This window comes from Rutidosis leptorrhynchoides, chromosome 6 (assembly GCF_046630445.1).
Source record: "Rutidosis leptorrhynchoides isolate AG116_Rl617_1_P2 chromosome 6, CSIRO_AGI_Rlap_v1, whole genome shotgun sequence".
Classification (NCBI taxonomy): domain Eukaryota; kingdom Viridiplantae; phylum Streptophyta; class Magnoliopsida; order Asterales; family Asteraceae; genus Rutidosis; species Rutidosis leptorrhynchoides.
The window spans coordinates 121,527,173-121,539,931 of NC_092338.1; positions in this window are offsets into that span (position 1 = coordinate 121,527,173).

The window sequence follows — 12,759 nt, forward strand, 5'->3', positions numbered from 1 at the left end:
AAGAAAACAAAATTAGGAATCTTTTCTTTCTTTATAAACTAAAAACGTTTTTATGCATACACACCATTTCTTCATTCCATTTTCTCATACTTACACTCCCAATTCTCTCTCAAAATACTCCTAACTTTATACTTGATCATCTCCAAGTATTTTCCCCATCATTTAGCTTCAATTACAAGCTTTAATCATCATAAAAACAACTTAGAATCAAGAAGTTGCAAGATTACTTCCAATCTTTTTAATCCAATCCAACAACTCATCAAAGATCAAGAACTTCCATCTAATCCCAGTAACTTTTCATTCTTAATCAAGGTAATAATCATATCCAAGCTTTGTTTTAATTCCTATAAACATAACTACCATAAATCAAGTAGTAATCTTACTTGAACTTGTTTTTGTGTCATGATTCTGCTTCAAGAACTTCCAAGCCATCAAAGATCCTTTGAAGCTCAAGTTATTTTCTCATCATTTCCAGTAGGTTTAACTACTATACTTGAGGTAGTAATGATGTTCATGACATCATTCGATTCATATTTATATATAACTATCTTATTCGAAGATTTAAACTTGTAATCACTAGAACATAGTTTAGTTAATTCTAAACTTATTCGCAAACAAAGTTAATCCTTCTAACATAACTTTTAAAATCCACTAAACACATGTTCTATATCTATATGATATTCTAACTTAATGATTTAAAACCTGTAAACACGAAAAACACCGTAAAACCGGACATACACCGTCGTAGTAAAACCGGGGGCTGTTTTGGGTTGGATAATTAAAAACTATGATAAACTTTGATTTAAAAGTTGTTCTTCTGAGAAAATGATATTTCTTATGAACATGAAACTATATCCAAAAATCATGGTTAAACTCAAAGTGGAAGTATGTTTTTCAAAATGGTCATCAAGATGTCGTTTTTCGACAGAAATGAATACCTCTTTCAAATATGACTTTTAACCTGTAACTCCGACTATAAACCACTACTTTTTCAGTTTAGTTCTAAATACTACAGTTCATTATGAAACAATAGCAATTTGATTCACTTTAAACGGAATTGTAATGAATATTTGGCGAGCAAAACAAAATCTGCTAAAATTAACGTTGTATGGACGAAATTTATATTGTAAAAACTATATTAACCATATCCTTGCTAACTTTTCCTATATATATTTGGACATGTTATCATTAGTATAACAAAGAATTATAATCTTAGTTAATTCCGAGATTGTATATATATATATATATATAATAATCTTGGTACATTCCATGACAATAAGTATACAATACGTTTTGATAAATCCTAAGACAATAAGTATACAATACGTTTTGATAAATTCTAAGACAATACATATACAATAAGTCTCTGGGTTGATGCAAAGACAATACATATACAATACGTCGTGGGGTAATTCTAAGATTATATATATACCGACTATTGGACTGTTGGACATTTTGGACTATTTTGGACTACTAACAAAGGACTACTAACATAAAAATGTTAAAAATTAATATATAAGTATTCTATGAACTTGTTTTATTTTATTCACATGTCGTATTATTATCTAAATCATTATTATTGTTATAGGTTCATGAATCCAAGGACGACGGCAATATTTTTAATAAGCTGAAAACTTATTATTAATATACTTTTACTACCGTGAGTATATAGTCCCATTTTTAAACTCTAAAAATATTTTGGGATGAGAATACATGCATTTTATGTTTTACGCCATGGACGCAAGTACTTAAAATATATTCTACGTTGAGTTGTACCACATTGCATATCTTCCCTAATAGCTTGGTAACTAATATTTACATGTTGTAAGAACATGTAAGCGTGAATCCTATTGATAGATCTATCGGGTTTGACAACCCCAACCGGGCTAGTCGCTCTAGTATCGTAAACGGTTGCATAGTACTTCGTTTTAACTACACTTGGTACAGTGTATGGAGATTTCATAATAAAGGGAATATGCTACATTTATGGTTAAGTATGGTTACCGAAGCGCTCAACAACTTATAGAATATCTTTATTGAAATATTTATAACTATGAAATCTTGTGGTCTATATTTATATCGATGCTAGCTTTAAACCTATATATCTCACCAACCTTTGTGTTGACTGTTTAAGCATGTTTATTCTCAGGTCCTTAAGAAAGTCTTCCGCTGTTGCATTATCTTAGCAAGCTGTGCATGGAGTCTCATGCTTTTGTTTAAATGAAGTGTTGCATTCAATAAAACCTTTGTCATGTATTATATTCGACTATTGATGTTATGTGAGGGGTATATGAAATAGTATTAATTTTACAAGGAAATACTATTAAATACGATACAATTTTACACAAGATATTTATTTATTTATAGAATGGATATACCTATACCTTGCTACAACACTTATAGGCAGTGTACCTAATCGTACAGTAGTGTAGTTTTTAGTAAGTCCGGTTCGTTCCACAGTGATCTTTTAAACAAGCTTAACGCTATATTTTTAAAAACTATATTTGTAAAAATACAAAAATATATATAAGTAGTATTATTATTATAAAAGGGGGTTTTTACCGTTTAATGACCGGTTGGTCGATTTTAAAACTTTAGTCGCAGTTAAAACCTAATGTAAAATATTAAAAATAAATATAACTTAATTTAAAGCGTAAAGTAAATAACGATAATGAAATTGCGATAAATAAAAGTGCGATAAAATAAAATTGCGATAATTAAAGAGTACGATAATTAAAAATGCAATTAAATAAAATGACAATAAATAAAAGTGCAATAATTAAAAGTGCAATTAAATATGAAATATATAAATTATGCTTATTTAAACTTCCTTAATAATGATGTTTGACGTGTTGATTTTAGTTTTATTACCATAGGTTAATTGTCCTTTGTCCTGGATTATTTGATATGTCCATACGGATTCGTCCATAATAGTCCATCAGTCATAATCATAAAGTGTGAAAGTCTTCATCAAATTATTCTTATTCTCGAAGTCAAATATTCCAACTAATTGGGGATTCGAATTGTAACAAGGTCTTAATACTTTGTTTAATGAATACACCAGGTTATCGACTGCGTGAAAACCAAGGTTTTACTACTTTGTTAACAATTACACCAATTACCCTTGAATGTAATCCACCCCTGTTTCAACAAGTCTATTAACTATTAATCCAATCCCGTGTCCGGTAAAATGAATAATTATTGGTATTTATAGATATCCCGCCCACCGTACCCAGTCAAGCGTATGTGGTTATATATAAATACGTCAAATTATAAGTCTATATATTAAATCAACGAGGTATCATTTAGTTAATATAAAACCCATTAATAGCCCATAGTCTAATTTCTACAAGTGTCGTTCTTTTGTCCAAACCTCAATTATGGTCCAAAGCCCAATTACCCAATTTTAATATTTAGCCCAACATCACGATTACTTCGGCATTAAATAAGCATAATAATAACTTAGCTACGAGACATTAATTTAAAAATAACATTAACCATAACTTACAGTGATTAAAAATAGTGTAGCGTTACACGGACATAATTTCAACTTACACCCTTACAACATTAGCTAACATACCCTTATTATTAGAATTTAAAATTAAAATTAAAATATAATATATATATATATATATATATATATATATATATATATATATATATATATATATATATATATATATATATATATATATATACGAGTGATAGATAGAGAGATGATGGATATTTTAAACTGAGCCAAAACCGCAAATTTATAGGGGTGTGGCCTGCCACCTACTGCCATGCGATTGCATGGAAAATGGTCATGCTGGCCATGCGATCGCACGACCCTGGAATTCAGCTCACATGTCTTTGTTTGCATTCTGCCGATGGTTTTTATTATAATATATAATATATAAATAATTTATATAATTATTTAAATATTATATTTTATTCTTGTGCATAGTTGAGTCATAATTTTTTATCCGTTGCGTCGAGCGTTGAGAGTTGACTTTGGTCTCGGTTTCGGATTTTCGAACGTCCTGGCGTACAATTTAATATCTTGTATTTTGCGTTTCGCGTATTGTACTCTTGTAATTTTGAGACGTTTCTCATCAATAATTGGAACCACTTTGATTGTATTTTGTACTTTTGAGCTTGTTGGTCGTTTGATTCTTCAATTCGTCGAATCTGCCTTTTGTCTTCACCTTTTAATATTTAAACGAATATCACTTGTAAATAGAACAACTGCAACTAAAAGCTTGTCTTTCTTGAGGGATAATGCTATGAAATATATGTTCGTTTTTAGCATTATCAAATATTCTCACACTTGAGCGTTGCTTGTCCTCAAGCAATATAGTCTTCAAATAAAAACATACTAGAATCACTTCTTTATTCTTCACACTTTGTACATCAGTGATTTCTATACAGCGGTATAAACAATGATAGTAACGATATGGTTTACAGTCCCATATGACTATAAAAATTTAGATCTTTAGGAAATTGGATCTTTATGAAAACATTTGATGTTTTGAAAATTAAATCTAGTTTTTACCCTAGATAAGTTTTTCGGAATAACCCTTCACCGGTGTTTGCAAATTGTTTTTGTGGGTTTGGTGGGTTTCAGATTTGAAAATTTTAGCTCAAAACTTGTGGTTTTGTGTCACCCACTTGCTAACCTTGTATTGGGAAAGCAACACGTCCAGTATACTTGCTCCATATATTACCTTTCGGCAAACTACCGTCCAGTTGTAAAGAAAAGCATTGAACAAGCAACTGTTGAGGCAATGTCCCCTGATATGCTTTTAATTATGGTCTATAACGTGTCGGATGCAATTACTATCCTTTGTAGAAGCAATAGTAAAGCTCACCCTATAATTTTTTGGTCTGGCACAAGGTCCTGTCTTTGACCATACTATGCAACCACCGTTCTTACGGTTGACACCTGATTTGGTTCAGGTGACCTAATGAATTCCGGTGAATTCTTAGGATTTTACGTTCAATGGTAATGAACGCATTGAAAATAGGTTTTCAGAAAACAAATCGGTTTTAATTTGATCAAAATATTTTCTCGTTCAAGCTCGAGTTTAGATATCATCGAATTTCATGAGTTTGTAATTCTCAATCTTTAAGGTCAATCTCAAGGATTGAGTAATATCAGTCTTAAAAGCTGATTTTTAATCTTTAAGGAGATTATCCTTTCTGGGGGTCTAATTCATTAGTCTTATCAAGCTAATTTGCACGGCGTCCTCCCCATTTTACGAGACAGATCCTCTCATGTTTAGGATAAGTCTGACCACTTGGCGACCCTGTTTGATGCTAAGGTCCGTGGATTTCCTGCTGATTTTAGTGATGACTTTTCTAGATTTTTCGTCAACCTACAGCTGGTCTGGACGACAACTTCATGACCTAAATCAAGAAGCGCGTGTCTTTTTCGAAAGACTTTACTTCCTTTTAACAATGGAATTGATTCATCGTGTAGATCCATCTTTCTTTCAAATATATTACAGTTTACCGGGTAAAACTGATTAGTTTAGTCTAAAGCAAAAGCATCTTCAGTTATTTGTACAAAAATATTTGATATATCTTCAAAATAACTTGGTAAATTTTTCCACACTTGGCATTTATTTTCCTTTCTTTGTCTTTTTATTGTCGCATATTCCATTTTGAATGAATTCTAACATTTTGGTTTGTTTATCAATTTATGTCCTTTCTGAGGTAACAATAATTTCGGTGTTAACACCTAGTTTTATCGTTCTTAAATATGTATAAACATGATTTTGAATTCATTTAATTGAAAATTTTGAAAAATTTTACTAGAATTGGGTAGTCAGTATATAAGACTAGGGCTGTTCTTTATTATCAGAGAGCACTAGATTCTAATACAACTACTGCGTTACTAGTATATCTAATGGTAACCAAGTGTTTAAATTTAAAATTTTAAAAATCCGAAAGAATTTAACCCCTTCCCACACTTAAGATCTTGCAATGCCCTCATTTGCAAGAAATCAGTAACAATTTAAATTATTGAGGGTGATTAACGTAGAAAAATGATTAACTTTTACCAAAGTTTCCAAACATATTGGCGTTTGTTTGTTGAATGATAAATGGTGCACATCATTTGTTCATTCCGTCTTGTTGTTACATCACATTTGTTTTTCGTTTTGTCGTCAAAATTAGTAGCTTTTGCTGAACTTAATGCCAGTCTTTGAAAATGCGCTGTTTTACCCTGTTGTGTACAATTGACAATATACATACATACAAATATAAACATGCATGGTAATTTGAAATGAGACTTAAAATCCCACTTTCAAATCAAATATGAAATATTAGTACAAAATAATAAAAATATTAAACAATACATTAATGTATCACAATATCATATGTTTAAATATAAATAAATAAAAATAATAAAAAGATAAAAATCATAGAAATCACCAACTGAACTATATCAATCTGGATAGGGGTTCCAGTTCATGTCGTCGTCCGGATTCCATGCTTGGTGATAGGTGTACTGGTAGGCCTGGTTAGGGTCGTAGAGAGTATATGGTGGTCTCATCTCGGGCTGGTGTCGAGTGTGAAGACAGACCAGTCGACTGCTTTTGATCCTGGTCTAAATTTTCTATACATGCGATCGCATGGATATTCAAGGCAAACCCCATGCGATCGCATGAGGTCCGGGTACAGTAACTTTTGCTCTTTTTTTTATAACTTCTAAAACATAAATTAATAAAATTTTAAAAATTTGTTTCTTTTTAGGAGTGAGGGTGTTTCAGATCGTTATCCTAGTCCGTCCCTTGACAAAATTTTAAAATTTGTCAATTCAAAGCGCGGCTTTAAAAGTAAAGATTTTTGAATTATTTTTTTTAATGTTTTTGGCATACTTTAATTCAACAAGATTAAAAATAATGATAATAAAAATTCTCGTCCCTCCCTTGGGTAGAGCAATTTCAGTTCAACGACCTAGTTTTCAACTCACGACGAATTTTAAAAATCATATTTTTAACTTAACGAAATAGAGTAAATTTTTGTTTTTAAATTCACACCAAACTTAAATTTAAAATGCATAAAATTAAAAATTCATATTAGTAAAATTTTAAAAATTCACACCAAATTTATATTATATTTTTTTTTTGTTTTTATACATACAAACTTATATTAAAAATATTAATTTTTCAAATATTTACAAATTTAAATATATTGATTTAAAAAGTTTACAATAATAATTTAATATTAATTTATTAATTTTAAAAAACAAAGTAAAAATAAAATTAAAAATCTTTTTGGTTTTTTTATCCCACTTTAATCAATCAAATATTATCAAAAATATACGCCCCTCTTTTCGGTAAAGTAATTTCAGTTTCATAACCTAGTTTAACTCATGACAAATTTTTGAAATATTTTGGGTTGATTGATTAAAGATATTTATACCTTAAGAATAAACGGTAAATTTCGCAGTGATGTAATAAATTTTTGTATGATATCAATAATTTCGGTCATAAAAACTAATTTTATTGAATACCAATTTAATACTTTATAGCGAACAATTTAGCGTTTAATATCAAAAGGTTAAAAGCAATAAAATAAAAATAAAAACTGTACATACTTACCTGTGAAATAGAATTCTTAGTGACCTGCTTTAGCCCACTCATAAGATAGTCGGACTAATTGATTTTCCATAGCTACATAGGCGTAACCTCGAGCATTTAATGTTTTTTCTTCGAAACATATGAACGGTCCATCTCTGCATAAAGTAACGAATTCGGTATTGGAATATGTCTGATTCATCGAGCATTTTCCTTCGTGTGACCATTTTCCGCATTTGTGACATCTTTCAAGATGTCGTGCTCTTCTTTTTGCTGCGAATTTTGATTTTCCTTTACCAAAATGTAACTTATTATTTTCGTTCCTGGATTCTTTTCTTACTCCGTCCAATTTACCTCTGATTAATGATACCAATTCACTTGGAAGGGTGTCATTATTCCGTTTAGTTATTAAAGCGTGTAGCATTAGACCATGGTTTAGTTCACAGGAAGTCTTCATCTCGTAAAATCTAAAAAAAATAAAAATTCAGAATGGGGGGAGAAGACTAGTTCTTTAGGGTCTGCTAGGGAAAGACCATTCGGATTTCATTCTCGAGAACTACATGAAAACAGAACATCTAAATCTAACAGAAATACATATTACCCTAAAAAGATTCGAACCTCCCCACACTTAGTTAGATGTGGTGCTGAAATTGTGATTAACTTCATTTTCAATTGGATCATCAACAACTTGTATATCTTTGACTTTTACTTCAATCCATTTGTTGATTTCCTCCATAACTTTCACAAATTCAACTAACATCGCCTTTTCTTTTGGCGATAAATTGGATATTAATCGGTTACATAACTTAAAGTTTCCCTTAATCCTAGCATCGTGAATCCACTTATAAAGTTTCTTCGTTGAACTGTTAAAAACGGGTTCATCTAATTTCTTATCATCAACGGGGTTCTTTGTGATCGGATCATCATTAAGTGTTTCTTCATCTTCCCCACACTTATGCATTTTTATTGGTTTAATAGTTTTGGTTGGTGGAGATCTAAACTTTCGGTTCACAAAGGTGATCGATTTATCACCATCCCTAAGTGTCATTCTACCTTCTCTTACATCAATGAATGCCTCGGTGGTTGCTAAAAATGGGCGACCTAAAATTAGAGGAATATCAAGGTTTTCCTCCATATAAACACTATGAAGTTTGCAACAAAGGTCAAACTTCCCACGTTAACAAGTAAATTATTTGCTATTCCAACCGGGTGTTTAATGGTTAGGTCAAATGATTGAACACCTATTTTGGTTGGTTTTAATTTACCCATACCTAATCTTTTGTATAAGGAAAGAGGCATAATATTTGCACTTGCTCCTAAATCTGCGAGTCCATTATATACAGCACCATCATTAAGCAAGCAAGAAATGATAAATTCACCCGGGTCTCCTGCTTTAGTAAGTCGAGTTGGTTTGTAAACCTTTTTCGGGTGTTCTTTTCTTGGTTCTTTCACTTCTATTTGAACTTCTTGTTCACATTTTTCTTCGTTTCTTGGAATGGGAGGTTTGTATAAGAATTCTTCTTCATCACTCCAATTTGAATCCTCCCTATTTTCCAATTTTGTTTTTTTATATGTTGTTGATAACATATTTATGTTTTCATTTTGAGGGTTTTCTTGGGTGGTGAAATTATGATTGACTTCATTGTCAACTTCCATCGGACCATGTATGTAATGTTTAACTCTGTGACCATTAACTTTAAATTCAATCCCATTTGAATTTGTTAACTCTATTGTTCCGTATGGAAAAACTCTTTTGACTATAAATGGTCCAGACCATCTTGATTTCAATTTTCCAGGAAATAGCTTGAATCGTGAATTGAAAAGAAGAACTCTGTCTCCTTCTTTAAATTCGTTTGAACTTCTGATTCTTTTATCATGCCATTTCTTCGTTCTTTCCTTATAGATTAAGGAATTTTCATATGCTTCATGTCTTAATTCTTCTAATTCGTTTAATTGACTTAACCGTAGACGTCCGGCTTCATGTAAATCAATATTACATGTCTTCAAAGCCCAAAATGCTTTGTGTTCAATTTCTACTGGAAGATGACATACTTTTTCGTAAACGAGTTTAAAAGGTGTGGTACCAATTGGAGTTTTGTAGGCTGTTCTAAAAGGCCAGAGTGCATCCTCCAATTTAATGGACCATTCATTCGGATTTTATCCTACGGTTTTCTCTAGAATACGTTTTAAAGCTCGGTTGGTATTTTCAACTTGTCCACTTGTTTGTGGATGATAAGCGGTGGAGATTTTATGAGTTACTCCATATCTTTTAAGAACTTTCTCAAGTTGATTATTACAAAAATAAGTACCCCGATCACTTATTAAAGCTTTCGGTGTTCCAAACCTTGCAAAAAGACGTTTTAAAAAGTTGACTACAACTCGTGCATCTTTAGTTGGGAGAGCTTGTGCTTCCGCCCATTTAGATACATAATCAATGGCAACGAGAATGTAGAGATTATTATGAGATTTTGGAAATGGACCCATAAAGTCAATACCCCAAATGTCAAATACTTCACATACTTGAATGACATTTTGTGGCATTTCATCACGTTGACTTATTTTTCCGACCCTTTGACAAGCATCACAGGATTTGCAAAGGAGGTGTACGTCTTTGAAAATTGTAGGCCAATAGAATCCAGCATCGTAAACTTTTCTTGCTGTGAGTTGAGGCCCATAATGCCCTCCTGTTGGTCCTGTGTGACAATGGTTTAAGATTTGACTAGCTTCATCTCCGAATACACATCGGCGTATTATTCCATCGGGACAACTTTTAAACAAATGTGGATCTTCCCAGAAATAGTGTTTTATATTACTAAAGAATTTCTTTCGTTTTTGGTACGATAATCCTTTTTCAAGGAATCCACATACTAAGTAGTTTGCATAGTCTGCAAACCATGGAATTTCATTATAATCTATCTTCAATAGATATTCATCAGGAAAGTTTTCTTGTATGGCCGATTCATTTAGAACTTCTAATTCAGGATTTTCAAGACGAGAAAGATGATCAGCGGCGAGATTTTCTGCTCCCTTTTTATCTCGGATTTCAATATCAAACTCTTGTAAGAGTAAGATCCAACGGATTAATCTTGGTTTGGCATCTTGTTTCGAAAATAGGTATCTAAGAGCAGAATGGTCGGTATAGACCACCGTTTTAGCTAGAACGAGATATGAACGAAATTTGTCAAAAGCAAAGACAATAGCAAGGAGTTCTTTTTTTCAGTAGTTGTGTAATTCGTTTATGCTCCTTGTAACGTCTTACTAGCATAATATATAGGTTGAAATCGTTTTTCAATCCTTTGTCCTAAAACGGCTCCCATTGCAAAATCACTTGCATCACACATAAGTTCGAATGGTAGATTCCAATTTGGAGTTATCATGATCGGCGCATTAGTGAGTTTTTCTTTAAGAATATTAAAAGATTTGATACATTCATCTGAAAAGATGAATGGAGCATCCTTTTCTAGGAGTTTATTCATAGGAGTGGCAATTTTAGAAAAATCTTTTATGAAACGTCGGTAAAAACTGGCATGCCCTAGAAAACTCCTAACTCCTCTAACATTGGTGGGATGTGGAAGTTAAGCAATTACATGTACTTTAGCTCTATCCACTTCAATTCCTTCCTTTGAAATTTTATGACCAAGAACGATGCCTTTTTTAACCATGAAATGGCATTTATCCCAATTAAGTACTAGATTTGATTGTTCGCATCTAATAAGAATTCGTTCAAGATTAACTAGACATGATTCAAAAGTATCACCGAAGACTAAAAAGTCATCCATGAAAACTTCCATGCATTCTTCTATCATGTCGTGAAAAATCGCCATCATGCACCTTTGAAAGGTTGCAGGGGCGTTGCAAAGTCCAAATGGCATGCGTTTGTAAGCAAAAGTACCATAAGGGCATGTGAACGTGGTTTTCTCTTGGTCCTCGGGTGCTATTGAAATTTGAAAATATCCGGAAAAACCATCAAGAAAACAATAGTAACTATTTCCGGCTAATCTTTCCAACATTTGATCAATGAAAGGTAAGGGAAAGTGATCTTTTCTGGTGGCATCATTTAATTTTCTATAATCAATACAAACACACCATCCTGTTACATTTCTAGTAGGAATAAGCTCATTTTTTTCATTTGTGATGACAGTCATGCCACCCTTCTTAGGTACGCATTGAACTGGGCTTACCCATGGACTATCAGAGATTGGATAAATTAAACCTGCATCAAGCAGTTTAATAATTTCTTTCTTAACAACATCTTGCATATTAGGATTTAGTCTTCGTTGGCGTTGCACATACGTTTTATGACCTTCTTCCATAAGGATTTTATGTGTGCAATACGAAGGACTTATTCCTTTAATATCATGAATCTTCCATGCAATAGCTGGTTTATGAGCTTTTAACACAGAAATAAGTTGAGATTTTTCATTTTCAGTAAGAGAAGACGATATTATTACAGGTAATTCAGTTTCACCTTGTAAATAAGCATATTCCAAATGGTTTGGAAGTGGCTTTAACTCTAATGTCGGTAGTTCTTCTATCGATGATTTATATCGATATCTGTCTTCTTCTTTTAGCATTTGAATTTCTTCTGTTGTTGGTTCATATCCATTAGCCATTAGTGTAGCTAACATTTCAGTTTCATTAATTGGTTCAGTACCTTCTCCTAAAGAACATTCTCCGGTTCCTTGTAATTCTGGAAATTCTTCTAACAATTCTGCATGTGAATCTATAGTTTGAATATAATAACTTCTATCATCTGCAGATTGCGGTTGTTGCATGGCTCTATCAACAGAAAAGGTAACACTCTCGTCCTCTATACTTAGGGTCAGTTTCTTACCGAACACGTCTATTATTGCTTTAGCCGTGTTTAAGAATGGTCTTCCTAATATAAGAGGAACTCGAGAATCTTCTTCCATGTCCAGAATAACAAAATCTACTGGAAATACTAAAGTACCAACTTTAACTAGCATGTTCTCCATTATCCCTCTAGGATATTTTACTGATCGATCGGCTAGTTGTATACTTATTCGTGTTGGTTTCAATTCTCCAGGGTCTAGTTTAGCGTATAGTGAATACGACATTAAATTTATACTAGCACCTAAGTCTGCCAATGCTTCTATTGAACTAAGACTACCCAGAAAACATGAAATTGTGAAACTTTCTGGATCAGATAATTTTTCTGGTACCTTATTCAACA